This window comes from Macaca fascicularis, chromosome 6 (assembly GCF_037993035.2).
Source record: "Macaca fascicularis isolate 582-1 chromosome 6, T2T-MFA8v1.1".
Classification (NCBI taxonomy): domain Eukaryota; kingdom Metazoa; phylum Chordata; class Mammalia; order Primates; family Cercopithecidae; genus Macaca; species Macaca fascicularis.
In genome coordinates, this window is record NC_088380.1 from 64,708,242 (window position 1) to 64,735,435 (window position 27,194).

Genomic DNA, 27,194 nt, shown 5'->3' on the forward strand with positions numbered 1-27,194 from the left:
TAGGCTTCATATGTTATTGATTAAGGATATCCTCGATTATGTAATAGGCATGTGCATAATGAAAAATGAAAATGGCTCAACAGGTAGCCTGAGCCATAGTTTCTGCAACCTGTTCTCCTTTCCACTGTTATCAATCACTTCAGCCTCACCTGCTGCTCTGGCTCCTCCTCCCTGATCTCTAGAAATAGGACTTTAAGCAGAAACAAATTCAGGAAACCAGCACCACACCACCCTGCTGCAGTTAACTTGAACATATGTCTTATCTCTGATTATTACTGGTTTCTGCTTTGATTCCCTGTGCTTATCTTCCTTCCCTGAGATTCCAGTCCACCTGGCCTTCCAACATAGGCTTAAGTTACTCTCTTCCTGTCCCACTCATGAACTGCAAGCTGGTGTATAGATCTTCCTGAAGCCACATGATCTAGACCAGTGATTACCAGTTTTATTGGATACTATATCTATTAGTAAAAAAAAAAGTGCAAGCACCTCCATTACGTATATTTATTTTTAATAAGTTACATTCTTGCACCATTATGTCAAAATATTATCTGTTTTACAAAATACATGAAAAAGAACATTTGTGAGCAGATAAGAAAAAAATATAAGATTTTATTTCCATATCTCAATAAGTTGTCTTGTTCATGCCTGGGAATATGTCTAGGAATTACCTGTTCTGAGCCACTTTTTAGGATACTATTATGTTTTGCCTCCAAATACCAGTCAGGGCACGCTATTGCCAGTATGCCTGGCCAGATGGAACTTTTCCTAGTGCCTGGTGAGTGGTTCCTGCTCTTGCATCTATCTACCACCTTACCCACCTACCACCCAGTCCCATCAGCCTCTGCTTCATCCCAGTGAAAGGTCTCATTCCAGGTTCCAATCTTGATCATTTTGTCTTATACTAACGTAATTAACTAATCAGCTCCCTGGGACAAGAAAAGGTAAAAGTTTCTTCAGGAGTTAGCAAATGGCTACAAGCAATAAACAGGTTCAGAAGGCAAATAGAAATTTAGTTACATAATTGTTATAGTTGTAATATAGTATGTTTCTCTCAATGGGCTGCACCAGAGTCCTTTTTTTCCTACTTGTTTCTATTGAGATGTTATTTGTAAAATGTAATTTATACCTGAGGTGTCTACACATGATAGATGATATATAAAAGTTTATATGTCACACAAAGCAATAAGCAAAGTAGGGCACATGTAACAAATGGTCCTGAGGCATTTATCGGGAAAAAATAAACTTGTATCCCTACCTTATATTAAAATAAATTCCAAACAGCTTAAGAACTGGGTAAAAAAAAATCACAAATACAGAAAATATAGCTAAATATGTATCTACTCTTAAGATAAAAGCCCTCAAATTGTTAAAGCAAAGAAAGAAGTTACAAAAGAAAAAAAAAGTCAATGAATTTGACCGTATAAAACACCACGAACAAAAGTAAAAAGGGAACTAAAAATTGGAATATATAATTACAATAAATGTGAGCTGGAGAAGGCTCATCTATCTAACACATAAAGAAATTTTGCAAAAAGTAAAAAAACCTATACAACCCCAATAGAAAATAAGTGAAGAGACAAACAGAAAATTAACAGAAGGCAAATGGCTAATAAACATATTAAAACCATATTTATTCACACTAGTAGTCCAAAAATGTTAAGTAAAACAACATTGAAATACCATTTTAACCTAATATGTGGATGAGGATTTTTTGTTTTAAATGATAAAAATTCCTGTGGCAGCACAGTAAGATGAGAACTCTCAAGCAGTGTGGCTTGGAGTGTAACCTGGTATAACCTTTACGGAAGTATTTTTTGCAACATATATTAATATTCTTAAAACAGTCATATTCTTTGACATAGTTATTTTACTAAGGAAATAGTCAGAGATAAGCCAAGGTTTTAGTCCAAAGATGTTCCTTGCTGATAATTTTAATAACTGGGAAAAGCTAGCAATAGCCTGAATCTCCAACAATTGGCAAATATATAACTGATGAAATCTTTTTAGGGTGAAACATTTTGTATACCTAGAAGTAATGTTTGAAATAATGTTAAGTGATATGGAAAAATGCTCATGATAAAATGCTAAATTTAAAAAAAGAAATTAAAACTGTGCCATCCATGTAATTGCTATTAGTATCATACTTGTTTGGAAAAAGAATCGAAGAAAATAACTAAGAATTAGCAGTGATTATTTGAGAGTGTGTTGAGATTATGAAAAATTTATATTTGTATTTTTTTTCTATACGTGTGTGGGGTGTGTGTGTGTGTGTGTGTGTGTGTGTGTGTGTAGTGTTTAAGAGTCTTGCTCCCTCACCCAGGCTGGAGTGCAGTGGTGCAATCATGGCTCACTGCACCCTGAACTCTTAGGCTCACACAATCCTCCCACCTCAGCCTCTTGAGAGCTGGTACTACAGGGACACACCACTCTGTCTGGCTAATTTTTATTTTTTATTTTTATTTTTATTTTTTGTAGAGACAGGACCTTGCTTTGTTGCCAGGCTGGTCTCTAACTCTAGGCTTCAAGCAGTCCTCTCACTTTGGCCTCCCAAAGTGCTGGGATTTCAGGCATTCCACCATGCCTGGCCTCTGGCCAGGTTTTTAAAGAAACCTAGAGTGCACATAAATTGCCTTTATAATAAAAACTATTTTAAGGGCTGGGCATGGTGGTTCATGCCTGTAATCCTAGCACTTTGGGAGGCTGAGACAGGCAGATTGTTTGAATCCAGCTTGGGCAACATAGGGAGACCTTGTCTCTAAAAAAAAAAAAAAAAATTAAAACAAGCAGCCAGGAGTGGTGGGGCACACCTGTTGTTGCAGCTACTCATGATACTCATGAGGTTGAGGTGGGAGGATCACTTAAGGATGGGAGGTCAAAGCTGCAATGAGCTGTGACTGAGTTACTGCACTCCAGCTTAGGTGACAGAGCAAGATCCTGTCTCAAAAAAAAAAAAAAAAGAAAAGAAAAGAAAAAAAGAATACATAGGGGCCATTGTGCCTTGAATATAAATATTTTGTAGATTATATGACAAGAATTTTAAATTAATGTTTTCCTATTTGGATAAAATATAAAGTATCCAACAATAGAATGTAGTTAGAAGCTGTGAAATACAGAACCAGAAAAAACTATTTTAAAATTCATATGGAACCAAAAAGAGCCCAAATAGCAAAGGCAATCCTAATCAAAAATAACAAAGCTGGAGGCATCACCTTACCCAACTTCAAACTATAATACAAGGATACAGTAACCATAACAGAATAGTACTGCTACAAGAACAGCCAGATAGACCAATGGAACAGAGTAGAGAGCTCAGAAATAAAACCACACACCTAGGACCATCTGATCTTCAACAAAACTAAAGAAAAACAAGCAATGGAGAAAATGCTCCCTATTCAATAAATGGTGCTGGGATAACTGGCTACCCATAATCAGAAGATCGAAGCTGGACCCCTTCCTTTCACCATACACAAAAATCAATTCAAGATGGATTAAAGACTTAAATATAAAACCCAAAGCTATAGAAACCCTGGAAGACAACCTAGGCAATACCATCCTGAACATACGAACAGGCAAGGATTCATGACAAAGACACCAAAAGCAATCACAATAAAAGCAAAAATTGACAAGTGGAATCTAAATAAACTTAAAAGCTTCTGCACAGCAAAAGAAACTATCAACAGAGTTAAATAGACAACCTACAGAATGGGAGAAAATATTTGCAAACTATATATCTGGCAAAGGTCAAACATCCAGCATCTATAAGGAACTCAAACAAATTTAGAAGAGGAAAACAAACAACCCCATTAAAAGGTGGGCAAAAGACATGAACAGACACTTTTCAAAAGAAGACATACATGTGGCCAACAAGCATATGAAAAAACCCTCAATATCACTGATTATTAGAGAAATACAAATCAAAACCACAAGACACCATCTCATACCAATCATAATGGCTATTATTAAAAAGTCAAAAAATGACAGATGCTGGCAAGGTTTTAGAGAAAAGGGAACACTTATACACTTTTGGTGAGAGTGTAAATTAGTTCAACCATTGTGGAAAGCAGTGTGGCAATTCCTCAAATAGCTAAAAGCAGAACTACCGTTTGACCACGCAATCCTGCTACTGGGCATATTCCCAGAGGAATATAAATCATTCTATCATAAAGATACCGGCACACAAATGTTCATTCCAGCACTATTAACAATAGCAAAGACATGGAATCAACCTAGATGCCCATCAATGACAGACTGGATAAAGAGAATGAGGTACATTTACACCAAGGAATACTGTGCAGCCATAAAAAAGAATGAGATCATGTCTTTTAACATGGATAGACCTGGAGGCTATTATCCTTAGCAAATTAACACAAAAACAGAAAACCAAATACTGCATGTTCCCACTTGTAAGTGGGAGCTAAATGATGAGAACTCATGCACACAAAGAAGGAAACAACAGACACTGGGGTCTACTTGAGCAGGGAGGGTGGGAGGAAGGAGAGGAGCAGAAAAGATAACTACTGGGCTTTGGGCTTAATACCTGGATGATGAAATAAGATGTACAATCAACCTGTGACATGAGTCTACCCATATAACAAACCTTCACATGTACTCCCCAACCTAAAATAAAAACTAAATAAAGAACTGTGAAATGCTTATATATATCATATTTGACTGTGGACAAACCACGACTCTGCTCTACTTTATTTGTAAAGTTGTATTAAGTTCCCCATAAAGGAAGCTGTCCAAGAGACAGTCCAGCAGATTGCTCAATGGCCATAGGCTTTGGTGTCCGGAAACCTAGGTTGGAGCACTGGCTCTATCTGTGCAAGCCTCAGCCCAACTGACCAGGTGTGTCATTGTTTTCCCCTCCATGGACACCTTGTAAATCTCATTTTCTAATATCAGAATAATGACTGAATATGGATAATCATATCTTCTAGATATTTTCCCCCCCGAGATGGGGTCTTGCTGTCACCCAGGCTGGTGTGCAGTGGCACAATCACAGATCACTGCAGCCTTGACCTCCCAGGATCAAGCAATCCTCCCACCTCAGCCTCTCGAGTAGCTGGGACTACAGGTATGTGCTACCACGCCTGGCGAATTAAAAAAATTTTTTTTGTAGAGACAGGGTCTTCCTATGTTGCCCAGGCTGGTCTTACACTCCTGGACTCAAGTGATCCTCCCACCTTGGCTTCCCAGAGTGTTAAGATTATAGGTGTGAGTTACTGCACCCACCCGGCCATCATCTAGATTTTAAATGCCAAAGTGATAAGATGGAGCAGATAGAATAAGATCGAGAAATAAACAAATACCCAAGTGATACTCTCATTACTGCTTTCTTTACTAGGTGCCGTTGCTTCCCAGCATAACAACATGTACACACAGTCCTAGCCCAGCCATGGTTCTTAGCATTGCAGTTAGATCATCATCACTGAAGTCACATTCTCTAGTCACATTATACAAAAAGTGTCAAAGAATCTTGCCCCACCCCTTTTTTTGGATGAGGGAGTAAACTAGGCAACTGTGAGGTTTTTACACCATAAAATTATTTGTTAACTCTCTTGACATTTGGCAAAATGGCTTTATGTTGGCTTTATAGCAGCAAAATCTCTATTTGTTTCTTTAAAAATGCTGTTTTTAATCTTTTCCTTTAAAATAAACAATAGTGCTGCCAAAGGAAAAATGTATAACTGTTTGAAAGGAATACATTTTATGTTTAACATATCTTTATATATAAACAAAATAAAATATTATATGACTTCTCTCTAGTTACAATCATCTTCATAAACAAATACTTCAGGAATAGATTGTTAATTGGCAAGCTAACTGGATGTGGTACTTGTTCTGGGAGCATCTCTGTTACTTCCATTACTCAAACTCCCTCCACCTGCAAACACAGTCACTACACACAGCATACTCCTCATTATCACGATGGGATATAGACGATGATTGAAGAAAATGTATGCATTTTTTCATTCATGATTTTACTTCTCTCAAAGGGACTTTTTAGCTCTAAGTAAAGTCTGTTTATGAATTTCTGATAAAACCCAACTCATTTTACATTATTATTAAAATTTCATTTTCATGGAATCTCTTTTCCATATCTTTCTTAATGTATTTTTAGGCAAAGTCATGTTATTTTTCAAAATTGGGTTTGTTTCAAAATTTGATCATAAAAAAGGATACTAAATTATTCTTCCTCCAGCTGAAAATCAAGCCCTCCATGGCACCCCAGAAGGACTCATCACTCAATGAGGAGTGATGTCACAGGAGTGTTGAATTAATAAGTGCTTAATGAATACATGAGTGAATACAAGAATGAATAAACCCATAAGGCAAATGAATTTTGATTCTTTCCTATCATTTAATAAGGCAAGCTAATTTAACCAAAGGCAGAAATCAAATCTACCAGTGTATTTCAAGTATAACCACTATAGGTAGGTTTTGTCTTAAAAAATAGAAAAGCCTAAAATAAGACAGCTGATTTTCAAGCAAAGATGAGAGCAAACACAAAGCCCTTTCAGAGCTACATGATGGAAATTATGCAGAAAGTAACGACTCCCTCTTCCAGTCACCAACATATGATACTTGGGGAAGAATGTACAAGAAACTGTGAAGCACTTCAGACAGACTGCCCAGCTCTATTTGCTAATACCATTCATGATTAGTTCACATACCGCCCTCCTATTTCTCAATCTGAAGGTTCACCCAGATGCCTATTTTGCTTTTGATGTGGATTGATTTGAATAAAACATTTAAGAAACACTCATTTAGAGTAAGAGCTAAATGTCCATTTTTAAAATGATATCTTGGCTTAAAGATAGAAAAGCAGTCATTAATTTTTTTGCCCTAATAACTAGAAATGATGTCAAGCAGAGCAGATGGCAAGAAGAGTGCTTGTACAGCACTAAGCACCTCACGGTGCAGGATGACTCAAACAAAGCACAGGTCAAGAAGTCCCTGGCTTGACCAACATTGGTCAGAGGAGTTCCAAGAAAATACATTTCTTCTTCTTCTTCTTCTTCTTTTTTTTTTTTTTTTAACATTTCTTCTTCTTTACATTAATGAATCATATTTTCAATTGAAACAATTAATTAGCACTCATAGTAAAATTCCCCCAAATTTAAAATGGTGAGTACTCAGTCCCCTTCTACCTCACATTCCAAACTTGTAGCCACCTCTTCCTCAAAGCTAGCAACTTTTACCATCACCTTGAGTGCACATGCAGAAAGATGCTTTTGGGTGAAACATATTTATGTATGTACAGTCTTTGCATATTTTTCCATAACTGGGAACATTGTGCCTTAACTTTTCCACTTAAAAATACACCTTGACTACAACAATAATGATGCAGACATTCAAGAGAATAACTTTCTGCTGTAAGAAAGATGAGAATGCAGATACTTTGGAAAATAACCAAAAGGTTAAACTTAGAGCTACCGTTTGTTCCAACGATTCCATTACTAGGAATATACTCAGAAGAAAGGAAAATATATGCACACACAAAATCTTTTGCCTCAATGTTCATTGCAGCACATTTCGAAATAGCCACAAAGTGAAACAATGCAAGTGTCTTATTAACTGATGAATAAATAAGCAAAATGTGGTATATTCATACAATGGAATATTACTTGGTCCTAAAAAACGAAATCTGATCTATGCTACAACATGAATGTGTCTTGAAAATATTATGCTAAGTGAAAGAAGCAAGTCACAAAAGACCACATATTATATAATTCAATTTATATGAAACATCCAGAACAGGCAAATTACAGAGAAAAAAAAGGTAGATTAGCCATTGCCTAGGGCTGTGGGGTAGAGGAGAGGCAGGTAGTATGGAGCAGATAATGGGGGAGTTAGAGGGTGATAACTATAAGGTAAGGGGTTTCTTATAGTGGTAGTAAAATATTCTAAATTGATTTTGGTGATGGTTGCAAAACTGTGTGAATATACTAAAAATCACTAAATTATATACCTTGTATTGATGAAGAGTAGGGTATGTGAGTTATATCTCAATAAAATTCTTCCAAAACAACACAAGAAGCTTCTCTATGTATTGACACGTGGTCAAGTGGAAAATACAAACAGAAGAACAATGAATGTGCAGATTATACTTCTTTTTGTTTAAAAGGGGAGGAAGAGAATAGAATTTATGTTTTCATTGCACTTACATAAATTCTAAGGGTATATACAGAGAAAACCAATGAAAATGGATACATGGAAGTGTGCATATCTTCTTTTCAAAGTATAAAATAATAACAATAGTAAATGTCATCTGGAGATACTGTCATACCAGAGAGATCTTCCTCATAGATTCACAGCACTGTCTTATAGTTGTGCATCAGTTGTTCAATTAGCTGTATACTGATTGACATTTAGGCTTTCTTCAGTGTTCTGTTACAAAATCTCCAGCAGAACATTCCTGTATATATACTTTTGCACCTTTACAAAGTACATAGAGTAAATATGAAAAAGTGAAGTTGCTAGATAAAAGATAGATGAGAAATCCTTAAAGTAACACAACTAAAGAATATCCCTTAAATTTGTTGACAAGTATAGTAGCTGTAACCCCAGTAGGATTTTAATGCAATTACTGAGCAAAATATACTTTTTTTCTCATAAGAATAAATGAAAACTTAGGATTTCCCCATTCTCTGTAGTTAGAGCATTAAAAAGGAAGCACAATAAGTTCCTTTTAAAAGAAAGTCAGACAAAAACCAAATGGTTTATTCTATGTAAGCTCTGGAAGTTGAGAAAGAGAAGCCTCCTTTTAATAGGCATGAATTTATTTGAATTCATTATGTGGCTTCTCAAATGCTGTGCAGATTTAAAATGACCTTTCAGCCTCAAAGTGGGAGTCTCAGAGCAAAAGGATGAAGAGAATCTGTTTCAATTAAGATAAACATCAACTACCAAGACCCAATTACACCATTTGAATTTGAAGAAGGCAAAACTGTTGTCAAAAAAAATTGGAAAGCATCAGGACAGCAGTAAACTTGGCAAACTTTAATTGCATCCCGTTTTGATGATGTTACTGAGTGTTCATGGAACACAGGGCTATGTTTGGATGCATTCCTCCCTTTCCTTCCCTCCACTCTCCCTGGCTCATTTTGGAGTTGTTTTTGAGTGATTCTATTTAGCTGCATTGGCATCTTTACTTAAATGGACATATCTGTGCAGAGAAAATTGTGTTATTCATTATGGTCAAATAATGGTAGATAATTGACTAACAACTGTGTGAATATAGTAAAAATCAATACATTATATACCCTCTATAGATGAAAAGTGTGGCATGTGAGTTATATCTCAATAAAGTTCTTCCAGAACAACACAAGAGGCTTCTCTATGTATCAACATACTGTCAAGTGCAAAATACAAACTGCAGAACAATGAATGTGCTTCGTTTTGTGTAAAGAGCGGGGATGGGCATAGAATAATAGAGTGATAGATACATCTTTAATAAATGTTATGATGTTGAAATAATTACAGTGCAACACATTTCATACTAAATAAAAATCTTATTTTAGTTACTTTTGGTTGTTATTGTTGCTTTTGTCATTATTTTGCTGTTTTGTGACCCCAAATATACTTGAGAACTTGAATACATGAGGAAAATGATTGTGGCAATGATGTGTGATGGGTTTCAGTTTATACAGGCCAAACTGTGTTTGCTTTTTGAAGCTGATGGAACCCATTCATAAACTCCTTAAGGGTGGCCAGGAAAAAGAACACCACATACATCCTGGGCAGTCTTTCCAGCAAGAATATCAGTACCTGGCCTGTGCTATGCATGGCTGTCATGCTCATCCCTACTGCAGTTTGGGGAGCCATGGCTTACATCTGCCTTTTGCACAAACCATGTCATTCATCCAGCAGGCACATCCTATTATCAGCTGAAGGCCAACATTACGTTCTTTGGGAAAACTTTTCCAACCATTTGGTAGAATTTTGTTTCGTTTTGTTTTTGTTTTTTACACATATATATCTACTATTCAATTACATTTAGAACTCAAATCATAAGTAAATTTAGCCCATAGAGGCATTGGAACACTGAAATCTGTGCACTTATGGCAAGAGAGAATTCAGTGTGGGTTGCCTGGTGTGTGACTTGCTACTTAAAGTCAAAGTGAGATCTTACACCCAATAAAAATCCTCTTGTTTTAGCAAGTCAAACTCTTGAGAGGGTCTTAAACTTTGTGTAAAGAGGAGGGATTTACAGCAGCAGAACATTTTCAAGGGCACTTTTATTTCAGAAGGCTTTCCTTCTTTCCTAGGTGAAGTCCACTCTCTCTGACTTCGGCTCGCCAAGGCCCCTGGGAAGACAGGCTAGCAATAGAAATCAGGTCAGGTATCTACAGAAAACACCCCAGTCAAAGACAAACACTGGGGACTTGTAGGTAGGAGACCCATCATTTCAGGTTGTCCAACTTTTCACTAGAAATCTATACATGAGTGCCATGTAAATGTAAGTTCTTAAGACAGCAATATTTCACTTCTTTTCCTTTTTAAGTGATTGAAAAAGATAGCCTTTCTACTCCTCATATCTGCTGGATATTCAAGGCCTTTGTACCCCTATAATCCTCTTCTTCCCAATGTTTGTTTGGTTCGTTCAGTTCTCAACTTCCCTGACCACTCCAAATACAGTGTATCTCTAGGATACACAGCCACAAAGAGACACACAGACACAGACACACACCCATACACCGATACATACAAACACACTGTTTAACTCGGTCCCTCCTGTGTTCTCTTCATGCACTTAAAAGACAATTAGGAATAATTTTACGGAGTGAATTTGTTTTGCTTGGTAAGTTCCAGGAAGGGAGGAAGGCCCCATTCCATCTCCAGAGCTGAGCACAGAAAAGAGATAAAATATATATTTTTTCTGTATAGAAACTACCCTAAATAAAACTGTAGAAAATTATTCTAAATAAAAATCTTGTTGTTGAACATTTTACATAAAAGTATATTTATCTCTTATCTTCTTGTATCATCACTGTAGGCTACTATTAAAATATAATTTATATATATTTAAGAACTGATATACTTCTAGTTATATCAGTTAGAAATATATGTCATATATCATATAGATAACATATCATGTATAATCATATATATCATACATAGATATATATATTAGAAATATCAGTTAGGTATTTCAGTTTACAAATAGTATTTTTCTAAATAATATACAATTTAGAATATAAGGTATATATATTTTAAGAAGACTATGTCAAAGAAGTTTCAAAGCCAGATTTAGTTAGAAGGGATACTGATTTTTTTCCATATTCATGTGACTTTAACAGAATAATACATTTAGATTAAACCTAGATTCATACTTTTATTTTCAAATTAAGCAAAAATTAAGTTTTACCTAGAACTGTTAAGACATTTTCAGTAAACCTTCCATTATCATTTCACTTGTGAAAGATCATATACATGTCATACCATATACCATTTTGTAAATGGGTAAAATTCTTACATTCTCAAACAGTAACTTGTTTTAAAACTAACATGAAAACACAAACATAAACAAGAAAATATTAACAGGAGTTTTTCCCTTCTAAGAATAAACTGGCTAGCATTTTTTTCGTTTGCTGTGTCCCTAGCATTACTAGAAGCACTTTCTATGTATTATTTCACTTAACATTCACAGAAACCCCATGGGTAGCTTTTCCCCCTTGTCCAAAATCATCCAGCACGTAAAAGATTAGTTTCAAATTCGTTTGACTTCAGAGTCCACCCCCTTCTCTTCAGTACATATTGTTGGTAATTCCAAACTGCCCTGGAATTTTAATAGCTCAGTTCTATGTTTTCCTACAGCCTAACAAAATAGAAATACTTTGAATGAAGTTAAGCACATAAGGTCTGACTTCAAAATGATACCATAGTTTAAAACTAGCCATTAACTTTTACATGGAACAAAAAGGAATATTTATAAAGCCACACAGAACATGGCCATCTGGCCTACTCCTGATGCAAGAAGCTGAAACATGCTTCTGAAAACTAAGTGCTTTTTATTTCTTTCTTTAGAATTGTTAAAAGTTTCTTGGAAAACTGAGAAAAAAAAAGAACCTACTTTCTCTTGAGGATTCCAGAGCAAGTATCTTTCATGTAGCATTAATGTTCTATTTACCCACCAAAAACAAGGGTTAAAAGCAATGGTTACACAGAGTCCCTCCCCAAGCCTCTCATAAATAATCAGAAATATCCTAAGGGACCAATTATCTTCTATGACTCCCATTAGTCAGAAATTCACATATTGCAAATAATAACTTCTTCTCTCCATTGGTCTGAATGAATTTATCCAGGATGTTATACTTAAATCAGAAATTGTGAGGATTATGACCAAACAAGTTTCCAAGAATTTAACATTTTTTTCTACCAAACTTTATAGGATTTCACAAATTTCAGCATGAGTTGATACACAAGGGTCTCCCTTTTCTGTTATCTGACTACCTGAATCTATCCTGTCTTAGCCAAATAGATTATCTGTTTCTCCTTTAAAAAGACTGTCCTGAGAGTATTTTTTTTTCTTTTTCTCCCCAAGTTGGTTCCCATTCTGAATTTGGACACTCATGAACATAGAAATAGAAGAAGTCTTTAAAGCAACTATTTATTCAGAAACATTTCAGAAGACTACTAAGGTTTTTATTCGGTATTCAGTTAAGACTTCCCTCGAAGGCTGGGACTTCTTTATGTGAATTTGAAATTTACAGGGTATGTCACACCTATGCTATATTTAGGAAGCAACTGAGTGAAGATGAAACACCTAAAGCAATCGGTACCAAGGAAATTTGGTACTTTAAACGTTTTGGAAAGCCCAAGGTTGCATGTGTAGTTACATTTTCTATATTCTTTCTCTATCTCTTTTACACACATAACACACAAATGGCATGAATTACGAAAGCAAATGTGTTTGGTACTTTGAACAAACTATCCATCTTATTGAAGTAAATTAGCTAAAACTCTTCTTTGTGTATTGGAAATTTAGACAATTTTTTGGCTATTAAGAAATGACCCATGGGAAATTTGAAAGATAAACTTCTCCGCTTTATTCAGGAAATTACTAATAATTTAAAAGAAAGTCAAATAGTCAACATAACAGAAACAGTGAAAAACCAAACCAAACAAAGCTTCCAAAAAGCGAATTACTTAAGAAGGGATGACCAAGCATATAAAGCTAAGAGAAGGAAGAGGTTCAAGTTAGAAATTAATTTAGAATTCAATTAAAATCTTATAAGTCAGGTTTATAAAGCTTATAAACAAAATCTTATAGGTTTTCCTGATTACTGGCTAAAGTTAATAAAAATCATTTATGGAATTTCCCACAATATGCACCAAAAAAAAAAAAAACAAAAAAACAGTAGAGGATAGTAAAATGGGATGGGTTTTAAAGTCAGACTAAGTTCAAAATTAGCCGTATAGAACTGGAGCTGTTGTAACTGCACACAAATGCTATAGTAGTCCAGATGTACGACTGGCAGTCATAGAATAATGTGGTTCATTGTGAAAGTCTGATAATAATTTGATATTTTGTTGTAAACAGGTTTTCCATTGTTGCATGGTGCCCTTGTATGGCAGTTGTAATCCTTAAGGGCAAGCCCTTTAACTGAACTACAGTTTGACATAAATGCCATTTCCTTCTGATTTCCTGCATTGAATCTGGTCTTTGACAGTCCATTCAAAAGTTTCTGTTAGATCCCTATTTGGTGTAATGGCCTCACTTAGATTAATGCAGTTATAGCTAGGGATTATGCACAGTAACAAAGGAATACAATAGCACTCGACCATAGTGACAGTAAAATGAGTTTATTTAGAGAGCTAACAAACAAGCTAGTAGCAGTTATTTGTAGAAAGAAAATGTTTATTTCTCCTATTAGTGAAATAGAGCCTCAAGCATTTAAAAAATATTTTAACTAGGGCCTATAAAAATGAAGGTCTCCTGAAGATTATCTGTAAAAACAGATTTTGGCAACAAGTGAAATAATGCCTTATATTCATTTTATGAGTTAATTTTGTATAAAAATCGCTTTTTCCCAACTATTTTTTCCTGATGTGCCCTTTTTGTGTTCCCTCTCTATAGATACATTAAAATGTTCTACTCCATATATTTTGTCTTTGAAAAATCAAAGGTTAAATTCATCAAAATAAGAAAGAAATCTGTTGGTTTTAAAATTTATTTAAATAAAAATAAATTTAAATATTTAACTTGGCTGACACAGCCTTGGTAGGAGGTGATTAAGTAAACAATTTACCTAGAATAAAAATATCTCTTATTAAAATGGCATGGATTTCCAGGCCAGTAAGAAAAGAAAATATCTCTGTAACCCAGGGAAAGTATTTTGGTCTAAAAAATCAAATATTCCAGATTTATTTTACATTACTCCACCCCAAATTCAAGTAGGGAGGTTTTAAAATTATGTTGTTTACCACTGGATTTCTGGAAGCAACTGAAACACTTAACTATAAATGCACACTCCTACCATGAAAGTAAAAAATATTCCAAGGATATAGTAGTAGGTGAAACTAGAAGTCCCCTGCCCTATAGGAATACTTTAGAAAGTCACTAGATCATAAATTTTATGAAGGTGAGGGCTGTATATTTCATCATTGTCTCTCTAACAGTTAGCAGGGTGCCTGGGGTAGAACAAGCTTAATAAACAAATAAAGCAATAAAAAATGCACCTTTACTTTTGCAACTAGTAGACCCACAGAAATAAAACTTGTCTTGAAGGACTATATATTTTAAGCTATAGAACTAAACTAAATGATCAGGTAGCTACAAAATGTTTCTGTGTAATACTAAAACAAATTGCTTCCTCTATTATTAAGGATTAAGCTTTAATTTCTTTTTTTTTTTAAAGCCTTAATTTCTTGCCATTCCAAATATTTAAGACTGGGAGTGTGGTAAAGCTAAAAGCTGGCTTCACAATGGGAAAAGTTCACAATACAAGCAGGTAAGCTAACCCTAAGTTGTTCCCTGACTTTGAAGGTCGGGGGTCAATCCCTGTGTTAGGGCTCTAGGACAAGCTTGTCACTTTGGTTCAGCATCCCTGCTGTGGAATCTGCTTATATGTGACAACTGTGTGGGGTTTCAAGATGCACACAGTGAGGTTAGAGTGAGTCTGAAGTGGTGGTCTTAGTACTTACCACCAACAGATTTCTTGGCTTCACATAAAAATCACCCATTGATAGAGTCAGAAGGTCACCATGTCAGTCGGGTGATAACCATGTACAACACACTTATCAGCATTTCTATATGCACTATTCATTACTAGTTTATGACACGAGAAGAGTAAGAGTAACAGTCAGAAAATATGGAGGAAAACTTGGAAGTATATATTTTACAATGGAAAACACAGGAGGCAATGGAAGGTGTGCCTAGATCAGAATTGCCAGCGCTGGTGGTAAACTAAGGGTGAAAGAAAGCTACAGGGAAGAGGCAAATATCCTCCCAGATACTACACAACTCTTGCCATAAAGAGTAACTACTGTGTCTACAACTCACCCATTACAATCTCCTGAAAAGTACCATCTACTAAAATAAAATTAAAAATAAAAATTGATTGCAATATTCTTTGTAATATGGAAGAACTCACTGTTCTACTCTCCATGCAAAGGACAGATGGTGAATGCCCATGATGGAGCAGCCATGGTGCTGGGAACAGGGGTTTGTTGCTCTAAAAATATAAGAAAACCCAGTCTACCTCAAAACATGCTCACAGGAGAGGCACGTGAGACAGAAGACAATAACTGTAATCTTTCAAGGGTTAGAGAAGTGTACAAGGTTTCATGAGAGCACAGAGAAGAGAGTTTTAATTCTAATTGGGGAAGTCTAGGAAGGCCCTTCAGAAGAAATGTCCATTGAGGGTCAATCTAAGCAACAGAATTTGGACATTAAATCATACTAAAATAATTATTATAAAATGACAACAGTTTAAAATGCTCAAATAGTCATATATACCAAATTATTATTTAAATGGCAAATCTGATTTTTACCTGTATTTGTATCTCAAACAAAAGTTTGCTTAATTACCTATACTTAAGTGAGAATGAATGAACCATATCCACATCAACAAGGGATCATCTTTCAAACATAATTTTGCAAGGGGGTGAGGGAAACAGTCAAACACAAAAGAGTACATGCTATATTATTCCTTTCATATAAAATTCAAAAGCAGAAAATTAAAAAAGTTTGTGATTTTCAAAATCAGGATCACTGTTACTTTTAGTAGGTTAGTAGGTTGGGGAAGGGGCTAAAGGGGCACAAAGGTGACTTTTGGCTGCTGGTACTACTATTTTTAATCTGGGTGGTGATTACAGGGGTAACCTTTGAAAAGTAGAATTACTTATTTTATTTTTTGCATTTGCAACATCAAAAAAGAGTTTTTCTGTTTACAATATTTATATGTTCTTCATAGGTGACAAATAGCCAAAACATGTCAAAAAATACACACATATTTGTATGTATGCATAAAACCTGTATCTGCTACAACTTCATTTGCATGTAAATTTAACGGTGGGAATAGATATATAGAGTTACAATGAGATCACCAAGGCCATTTAAATAGCAAGCAGCCACATTATATCCCTCTTCTGTCTGGCAGAGATCACCAATTGATCACAGCACATTTTCTCTCTGAGACCAGCGCAGCTCTCAGTACATTATTCCAAGCGGCTACCGCTATTAGTAATTACAAGTTGCCCATAGATTAAAAAGATTAGCTATCTTGGTTTTAAACAATGCAGACTGTCTAGTTATTTTGATATTTACATGAAAAAGATCTTGTAATAATGGAGGAATTTCACATATATTTCTAGGTAAGCGTAAAATTTCATTCCTATGTACGTAAAATAATTTTTTCAATTACAAGAACACCTTTAAAAAGTTGTCTGCTAACATCAAGTTTGCTTTTGTGTGTATGTTTTATATTACCCTAGAATCTCTTATTGATTCATATACTAGTAGACTCTTAACAAAACACAGAAAAGTAATTGGGCTATTTCTCTTCAAAGCAAAAGACTCAGGGAATCTTTAATGGTTAATTTTTTTTTCCCAGGCTGGTGAACTCCACCCTCAATCACACTTAGACCAATGTGCGGTTGTTAATTATAACAAAATAATGCATTTACAGTTTATTTTGTTTTGTTTTGGTAACTACTCATAATAAAATAGTAGATATCAGAGACAGGAAAGCTAAATGCCTGCTCTAACGTATTGCATTCTTGGCCTTTCTAGCGCCTATGGCTGTTCAGCTCATCCTAACACTTCACGCTGCAAGAACAGACCTAACCAGATCTCTGTTTTTGTCTGTTGTCCTTTAGAAATCATAGAGAAACCATGTTAAGCCTTCTGTGCTGAGCTGGGATGGCAGGAAAAAAGAAAAAGGAGTCCTTCTCAGTCTGGTCTAGTAGAGAGGATGAGGCTCAGCTCCAGGGAGATAACAATCTGTGAATTACACAACCAAGAATGCACCTTAGGACTAGAGGAGTAAGGGATTTGGAGAGGTAGGGAATGCCTGGCAGTGTGATTACCATAGGACCGAGCCACAGGGTGGCACCCAGTAGGAAAGTTACATGGAGAAAGTCTTTACAAAGGTGCTCCCAGAGATAATGCTCAGGCACCTGGCCATTCCTTTCAGATGAGACCCCTGCGTAGTGGTGCTTCCCTAGAGGGTTCTCACTGAGTTTTAAATAACTAAATCAGAGGTGGTCCAATTGACCACTTCTTATTTTGCCACCTCCACTAAGTAGTTTACTTCTTTGACCCACCTAGATAGCAGTGTGTCTTCTTTGAATCACACTGTTAATGTGATTTATCTGGAATATGTAGCTCTATATAAATGCTTAATTCTGACTGTGTTAAAAAAGACTGCCTTATGGAAAAGAAGCCCTTGCAAAATGAATCAGCTTTCACATTTAGAGTTCTTGATTATTTAGAAAGTCATACCAATATGCAAACTTCAAAAATGCACAATATAAGCTAACATTTCCTGATCACTCACAAGGAGCCAGCCATGTGCTAAGCACTTTAGGTAGATCAACTCATTGAACATATTAACATATACATCATTGCTAAAGGCAACATTTTATAATTAAGAAAATATGTGAATCATGAAATTATCTTATTTGCTACCCAAATTTAGGCAAGCTACTTTACTACATTAGGCCTCAGTTTCCTCATTTGTAAAATGAAGAATAAGACTAATGAGTACTGTCTAGGATTCATCATGAGCATCTAATGAGATAATTTGGTCAAGTGAACAGCATAGTGCTGGCACATAGTTAAGTACACAATAAATACAAATCGCCACCATTTTTAATTCTGTTACAGACTATATTGAAAGGCAAGAAGTGAATTTAAAATTTCAAGATGCGAATTACAGCTACTTACTTAGCTATATGACATAAGTTTAGGAATTACATTATAGCTCAATAAAAATTATAATAGAACTTCTTTCACACATTTGCCTGACAGACTAATTTTTAGCTCTCTTTTTCAGTTCAAACTTCATTTTTGATGTTAAAAAAATATTTCTCCAGCCAGGCATGGTGGTGTATGCCTGCAGTCCCAGTTATTGGGAAGGCTAAGGCAGGAGGATTTCTTGAGACTAGGAGTTCAAGGCTGTAGTGCCTATGATCACACCTGTAAATAGCCACTGTACTTCAGCCTGGGAAACACAGTGAGACTCTGTCTCCAAATATATATACACACGCACACACACACACACATATATATATATATATTCTAAATATATATATATATTTCAACAAATCTTTTTACCACCTAAGCACTGACATTGTTTTTAACAGTTTTTCTGGACCCTACTTGACTGGAAATGTTAAAGACTAGTAAAATGTTTCCAGCTCCACATTGGGGTTAGGGATGGGGAAAATCAGATTATAGGTTATTCTCTGCGGTCTCTTTTATTTCAAAGGTTTTATGGTGCTACTAACTGGTCAAATGACAGAGAGAAGGAAAACAGTGCAATTTATAGTCTGACCAGAGGAAGAGACTCAGCAAGCTGAACGAGTCAGGAACTAGCTAGATCTCCAAGGAATGGAGCCGTGTCAAAGTCCATGTTCTATTTCTTGATATATATCTAGGGCTCAGGGTTGGAGGCTTATATACAAATCTTGGGGGAAAGGGCAGACAAATACCATAGGCAAACATGTTCTTGATATACATAAGATTAAAAGAAGAAACTTGAACAATCTAGGACAGGAAGGAAAGGTTTAAGTAGCAGCTTGTTGACTACTTTTCTAATACCATGAAACAGAGCTATGTGTGGCCAAAGCAGTTTGGATAGTGAGGAAAAGCAAACAAAACAATAAGAACAACAACAATGGCAACAACAAATACGGAATGTAGATTCAACAGACAAGGATTTTTCTGCAGTACTGTAATTTTATAAGCTGTGCAACTTCAATTTTTATTTGTACAGTTGCTTTGAGGATAAAATGAGCTCAACTGTATATAGTACTAAGTTCATTGTCTGTCAAAGAGTAGATGCCCAATACAGTGTAGCTATCATCATTACTAAGGTTATGACTCCAACTATGACTATAGACCTAAGAGCTGCTGTCTCCAGCTAGCTAGTGATCCAGCTGCCAATCAGTTACTTGCTATTCTATAACAAAGTTGCAGTTATCAGAGCAAAAATCACAGCCAGCAGTTGCCTATCCCATGTTAGAATGCCATTGGTTAAAAGTGGGCACATTTTACGGTAATTTATCCTGACTAAAATGGTATCAGTCATATAAATTCCTTGATGCAAAGAAAAAACTCTGTGCCACATTGCAATGGAATGACATCATGAATGTTAGGAATTATTATTTTCTGTATTCCATATGAATGTCTCAAGCAAGTTCATTAAAAGGAGCTCAATTTCTCATCTTTGACGTATTTTAAACAAGAAAGAGAATTAGGTACAATGGGAGCACTTTTCTCTAGAAAGTCTGAAAACAATTACATACTGAAATTATGTTTAATGAAACATTTCTTTTAACAAGTCACACTGGTGCCATCTATTTCACAATTTAGAATGAATATTTTGAAATGAAATGAAAAAAGACCAAGAAGTCACTCACTAGCAGTTTTCAAAGGCCACAAAGAAGAATTGGTTTATGTGTTGATTCACTCTCATTATATCTACTGACAATTAAGAGGAAATGGGTTAGAATTTAAGGAAAGAAGATTTGTTTTAGATATAAAGAAAACTTCCTAACTATGTGGGTATAAAACATCAGGACTGCTTCCTATAAGGGACTTTGGAAGTTGCAATTCTTGGTGTGCATACATTCTACACCTAGTTTCTAGTTTTCTAATTTCTTATTCTTCCTCATGTGTAGTAGAGAAATGGAAGGGCTTGCAGGTGACCCCCTTTATCCTATGGCAGAAATTCTTAGGGCTGAGATGGGGGGCGAATGTCCTCTACACTGAGTTTCATTAATGGCAGCTTTTGCCCAGAGGTTGTCAGTGTTACTAAACAGGGTAGGGTGCTAGATGGTGGATACTTACTTCAAAGTGGGTTGGAGTTCTTTCATATTGGTCTCTCTATAATCTCTTTTTTCTTGCCACACTTCCCCAGCTCTTCCCTTGAAATATTCCCTGTGTTTTTCTAACTCTTATTCTGAAGAGCAGTTCACCCTTCTGTTAGCTTCTCTAATTCGCATCCTCAGCCATCACTCACGATGCTCCTTAGGGAGCCAACCTCCTTAGAAGGCTTAGGACAGGTAATAAATACTTATAATGTTGCCCTTGTCATGCTAAGAAACTGTATCCATAGGTTCTGGCATTCTTCCCACTTTCCATACTTTTGAAATGCTTTCTTATTTAGGTCAAACTTGACAAAGAACTAGGCAATTTGAGAGCTGAGACATACCACTGGCACAGGCTCTCATTAGTTAGTTACCTGTACACAGTTATATTTAACACTGTCTTACCCAGGCTTGCTGTCATCGTGCCCCACGTGGTACCCCAGCCCTTCCCATAGGCACCAATCCCTGGAGAGATTTGGTGCTTGTGGCTGAAGTATACCTTACTTCTGTCAATTTTCTAATATACCTTCAATCCCTGTATTATCTTTTGAGGTATTGGATCACCTCTGGAAAGATTTTCTAAGAAAATCTATATTGATTTGTTATTAAGACTGTGCTTTCTTTATGACTATCTTCCTCACCAACCTAGCTAATATCCCTCGGGCCCTATTCTCTTTACCTTTATCTAGGCTTTGAAAATTCTATATGTTTAGTATTAGTATTATTGAGAATATTTATACATATCGCTCAGCATCTTTCCCTACAAAAAAAGTTAAAAACTCCTTAAAGGCCTCATTAATATTCTTCCTCTTCAATTTCATCTTAGAATCTACTTTTCTCAAACTTGCTAGTAATGGTTGGGTGGATCCATGACTAACCATTTCTGTACTTGTGGTTACCTTCATGTCATCATCTCTTCTGATTCAATAGAATTCACCACATGATTGGAATGATTGACAGAGGAACTAGTAAGTGGGCTATTCCTTTACCTCTGCTAAAAGGAAAGTTTTAATGATAAGGTCAAAACCACGGTATGCCCCAGATCTGTGGGGAAGGAAAAAACAGAGATGCAGTCAGGACTAAGTATTATTGTACACATAACCACAGCCAGTTGACATGATAGAAAAAGAGGGTGGAGAACCCCACTTTGAAATACTAAAAGAAGCATCTTTCTTCTGAAGAATTTAATACTAATTCAGCATCTCTTTACAAACAATCATACTCACTTCCAGAAATATCAGCTATGCATTATACGGTGTTTAATGCATGATTTTCTCATTCCAGATAAGCCTAAAATAAACTTGTAAAAAATAAGATGCTAAATAAATTGAATAGATCTTAACTATTATAGTGATAACTCTTCTGTGATATCTCAGAAGTGGGAAATGTTCCATAACTTCACGGTCTTATAAGGCAGAGGTATTTGAACTGAGACATTACCTACAAGTTTATCCCAATCCATATAGAGATACAGAATACACAAATGACTCCCCTGTGGTAAGGAAGCACTGCAGAGAGTAAAACTATAAGTGATATTAACAGACATTAGCTTAGTGGTTTTCAAACAATATTCCTTGGAATCATAAAGTCTTTAGAGGTATTTTAAGGAGAGGGTTTGAATTTGGGGTAGGGGCAAATGTACAAACTCAGTGGCTGTTTTATTGTTTTATGTGTGCTTATACTTTTTACTTACCGATTTCACACGTATCTGTTTTTAAAAATTATATCTATATATCAAATTTATATGATTTTATATCTAAAATTTACATTTAGATTTTATATCTAAAATTTATAATTATACATTTATATTGACTTCAACTCACATTTCATTCATAAAAAATGTTCCATTGAAATAAACATGTTTAAAATCCATTGACCTGCCTTGCCCCTTTTATTTTACAGGACAGTAGACTTGGCTTCAGAGGGACTAGGTGACTCCTCCAGGGACTCAGAGCATGTCAGAAGTAGAGTGGACACATGACTTTTTCCAGGGAATCTCATACTTCATAACTTTAAAGAGTATGAAGAAGTCTATTTGTCTGCCTATTTACCAAAGTTTCTAAGATAAAAGAAATAGGAAGGAAGATTGTGTACTTTTTTCAAAGCTGATCTAAAACGTCATACAAAATCTAATATGTACTACTTGTTTCCGACCTGAAGCCTTACAGAGCTTGCAGAGAACAGAAAAACTTGCTAATATAATTGGAAAGATAATCTATTCAAAATTGTGAGACATTGGCCTTTTGCTCTTTATTCCCTCTTATAAAGACCACAGGACCTTATTTGCTACCAGTAGAGAATATAATGGCCTACAAGCTACAAGCACAAGAGTCTTTCACAAAGCTCTTTTCCAACAACCAACAGTCTTTCACAAAGCTATTTTTCAACAACCAACGTCAACGCTAAATATCATAGACTACCATACTTCTGAAAAGAAAACTGCCAAATACTGTAATGCATCTAAGAATATTCACAACATGAACAATTTTATAGCCATTAAAAAAGATAATTATATAGACCACAGAGGAAGGCAACAAGCGGAAGTAACAGAGCATGTTCTTTGAGGTAGACAGACTTGGGTTACCCCAGCCTATGACCTTGCTCAAGTTATTTCATCTCACAGAATCATTTTCTCACCTGTAAAATTAGGATTAACAACTCCTTCTTTTCAATATTATAATAATAACTAAATAATATATGTAAAATTCTTGACAGAGTTCTCATTCATAAAAGACACAATAAAATGAAAGCTATAAGTATTATTAGAAAAACAGATTTTTTAAAAAATTGAGACAGAGTCTTGCTCTGTCACCCAGGCTGGAGTGCAGTGGCACGATCTTGGCTCACTGTAACCTCTACCTCCTGGGCTCAAGCAATTCTCATGCCTCAGCCTCCCAAGAAGCTGAGATTACAGATATGTACCACCTCTCCCGGCTAATTTTTGTATTTTTAGTAGAGACAGAAGTGCGCCATTTTGGCTAGGCTGGACTTGAACTCCTGACCTCAAGCGATCTGCCTGCCTCGACCTCCTAAATTACAGATATTATAGACACAAGCTACGGCGCCTGGCCAAAAATAGAAAAATATTGATATGTTAAATGAAGAAGCAGAGTACAGAAATAGTATTTACAGCTATTTAAGATATGTAAGGTAAGTTGAAAATGAGAATAACTGAGGATGGAATAATGGGGTTAATGGGTTATTTTCCTTCCAACATATTAATCAATGTTATTCCATCTTTTTGATTCTCAATTATAAAACTGGACATTTTAGCTTATACGAATGCTTTCCACTGTGATCATGAGGCCAAAATAAGAATGCTAAGCCAGCCTAGATTTTTACAACCTTAAGAGAAAAGAGCTAATAAAAAAATTATAATCCTCCATTGGTCACAGTTGCAACATAATTCAGAAAATTGTATCCACCCAGTACTGAAATGCTTATTTGCATATTTTATACCCTGAGCAAATTGTGGTTTAATGGATATGTAGATATCAGCATATATAAAGATGAGTTTGCTAATACATATAGTAGGTATATTTTTAATATTTTAAACTTTCATATATAATACTTTATTGATAAAAACCACATATAATATGCAAATACAGTGAAGAAAAGAGAGGCAGTCCCCCCTACCTTCACTCCTACCATTTTTTTAATCCCTAAAAAATAACCACTACAAAAAGCTTGGACAGAGTCTTTCAGAATTTTTTCTACATCTATAAACCTAAGTATTACATGTATACTTATTACATAATAATACTTAAAATGAAAAGTTTAAGTATTATTACATATACAATAACCAATTTTAAAATTTGCTTTATAAACAATCATAGTCATGTTTTAAAGAGTAGCATCTCTTTTTTTCAGATTACATAATGAATGATCTTACATGTAACACATAAATCCTAAACACTGTTTTGACAGCAGGAAAGAACAAAGTCTACTTTCATTGACTAAACTTCTCTTTATATTTATATTTGGAAGACTAATAATGTTTTACTTAAACTAAACCACAAGTCTTAATTACATTAATGAGAAATATCCCTGGGAAATGTTTATAAATGATAAAGTGTTAAAGAGATATCAAGGAATACGTAAGGTAATATTTTTATAGTGTATAACCACTGACTAAATCGGAATTTAAGATATGTGACATTCGAATATTTATGGAGAGGTAACTATCTGATTGTTTTGTTATGCAGAATTTGGAGGTGGAATACCGTTACTGAAACAACTAAAATAGAAAGGCAAACCATTCCGCAATTAGCGAATCTGCTAATTTTATTAACTTTATGAGCATAAGAAAATATATAAAGTTTTTCTCAATTTCAAGCAGGAACTTTTTTTTTAAAGAATGCTTAACAATAAATACTATAATCACTTTCTGCTAAAACCTGGCATATAAATAAATGTTCATTAAATAAAAGCAACCTAGTATACACCTTTATTATATAAACTCTAAATTTGTGACACGTATGTTACAAAGAGACAAATAGATTAATTTTAAGGTTATTTTTATTTTGTCTTGAAACTAATAAAATTTTAATTACAGTAGGCTGACCTTTAATAAGAGGAAGGGTATAAAATACAAGTGTGCTATGAAATCCCATTTAAAATGTAAATATGTCAAAGCAATTTAATTAAGGCTGTAAGGACAAGTTAGTGTGGACTGCTTTTTATGATACTTGGAGAAAAACAAATAGGAAAAGGTAAAGAAGTAATCCAAAACATTGGATTCTTGCACAATACAACAAACTTCCAAACGTAATGTTTGGCTTTGGGGAATCCTGGAGGAAAGGAGACAGATTTGGAGAAAGTAGACCAATGGAACACAAAGTAGATTTATGTAATCAGAGTGAAGGTGGTAAAGCCAGAAAGATGGGTCCCAAGAACAAAGTATTTTGGAGATCAACCTGAAAACAAACATCTGAAAAAGAGATAAATGGCAAAGTTGTAGGTATCTCTCCTGGGAAGTCAGCCGTTTGAAAAGGAATGGGTGGTGGTGGAGAAACATGGACAGGAACACTGGTGAGAAAACACTGTCCATCTGAGCAATTTGAGGCCTATGGCCTTTATGTGCAGAGGCACAAGAAGAGAGGTCGCTTGGGTTTTTTTAATGCTCAAGTGTGTGTATGTGTGTGTGCATACATATATATACACACAAACATATATTTTCTCTATATACCAAATCTATAATCTATATTGATTTTACATATGTCATTAAATAAATAAATATAATAGGTATGTATAATATTTGACTGATAGAAGGATAATAAAATGGCAAAACTGTTATTACAGCTGATTATACCCTCAGGCCAAATTATTTGGAAGCTGCAGTGATACACCCAAGCAGGTATATTATTAAGTCAGATGTAAGATTAATAACTGGAGAGGTTTCTATAGCGTGTAGTTAAATCTAAGAATCATTCATATGTATACAGAGATTTATTTTTTACACAAAAATCATTCTGTCCCCAACTCTATGGAGGATATTTAAAGTTAAATGGAACAATATACACATTCACAAATCTATATACTTAAAAATGCATTTTAAATTGTGACCGACTTATGAAAATATCTCGTACAATTTAAAACAAAAAATAGAATAATTGTGGATAAAAATAGACTATGATAATCTCACAGGGGTAAAGGGTGTCAATGTTACTCATCTCCTGAAATGAACAAATTATTCCAATTGAAACCTGAATTTGAAAATATGTCTCCTGGCAGTTTAGATAAAAAGAGAAATAGTTTGGTTAAACACTATTTGTTAAGTAATATTATCTTTTCACAGAGGAAGGGTATAAATTATAAATGAGTAAAATTCATGTATATTATAAATTCTGATTACTCATGTTGGTGACTTATATTAGCTATGGTAATTCATAAAAAGATTTTAAAGATTTTCCAGTATTTATTGTTTGAGGATAAAAAAGAACTCTCCAAATGTATTTGTAGATGCAAACTTTTCTTTAAATAAACTCAAGGAATAATTTATTGCATGTGTTATTTTGTAAGAAATGGCAAGTAACGTAAGAGACAAAATCTTCATCTATAATTTATTAAAACTCACAGAAATACTGCGGATGGGGCAATTCTTGCTTCTGGTCGACCGTAAAACACTACAATAACAGCAGAGGCTAACCCATCCACAAAAACACAAGCTCAATTCCTGACGCAAATAATTCGACTATTTACATGTGTGTTTGCCTGCTCACATGATAATGCATATTTTGCTGGCCTGTTTTCCTATTCTCAACCACCTCACTTCAACCATTGCTTTTACTTCTCCAGTCTGAAGTATGATTATTTCCATTTCCAAGAGGTGAGCTTAGTTATTTATGATCAATCACTAGGAAAAACAAAATAAGACTAACCCCTAAAATAGCCATAAAAGTATTTTGTAAATATCTATTGTAGAAAAAAAGTTACTTTTTCGGAAAAATACTCCTTAAGGACCATGCCATATGCTTATGAGCATATATCAAATCAGCATTGGGGAAATAATAGAATAAACATTAGAATACATTGAAACTGACATTTTTTCATCAGGGTAAAGGCATTAAAATGACCAAAAATATAATTACTAGGAATCATTTCCAATAAAACATAAGAGATGATTGAATGATAAGTAACTTGATATACAT

At 34.9% G+C, this 27,194-nt stretch overlaps 1 protein-coding gene across 9 annotated transcripts in view; it reads right to left on the reverse strand.

The window, feature by feature from the left end:
- PDE4D (phosphodiesterase 4D) overlaps positions 1-27,194 on the reverse strand; it is an 807,734-nt gene that overhangs the window by 276,639 nt on the left and 503,901 nt on the right. The window lies entirely within an intron of this gene.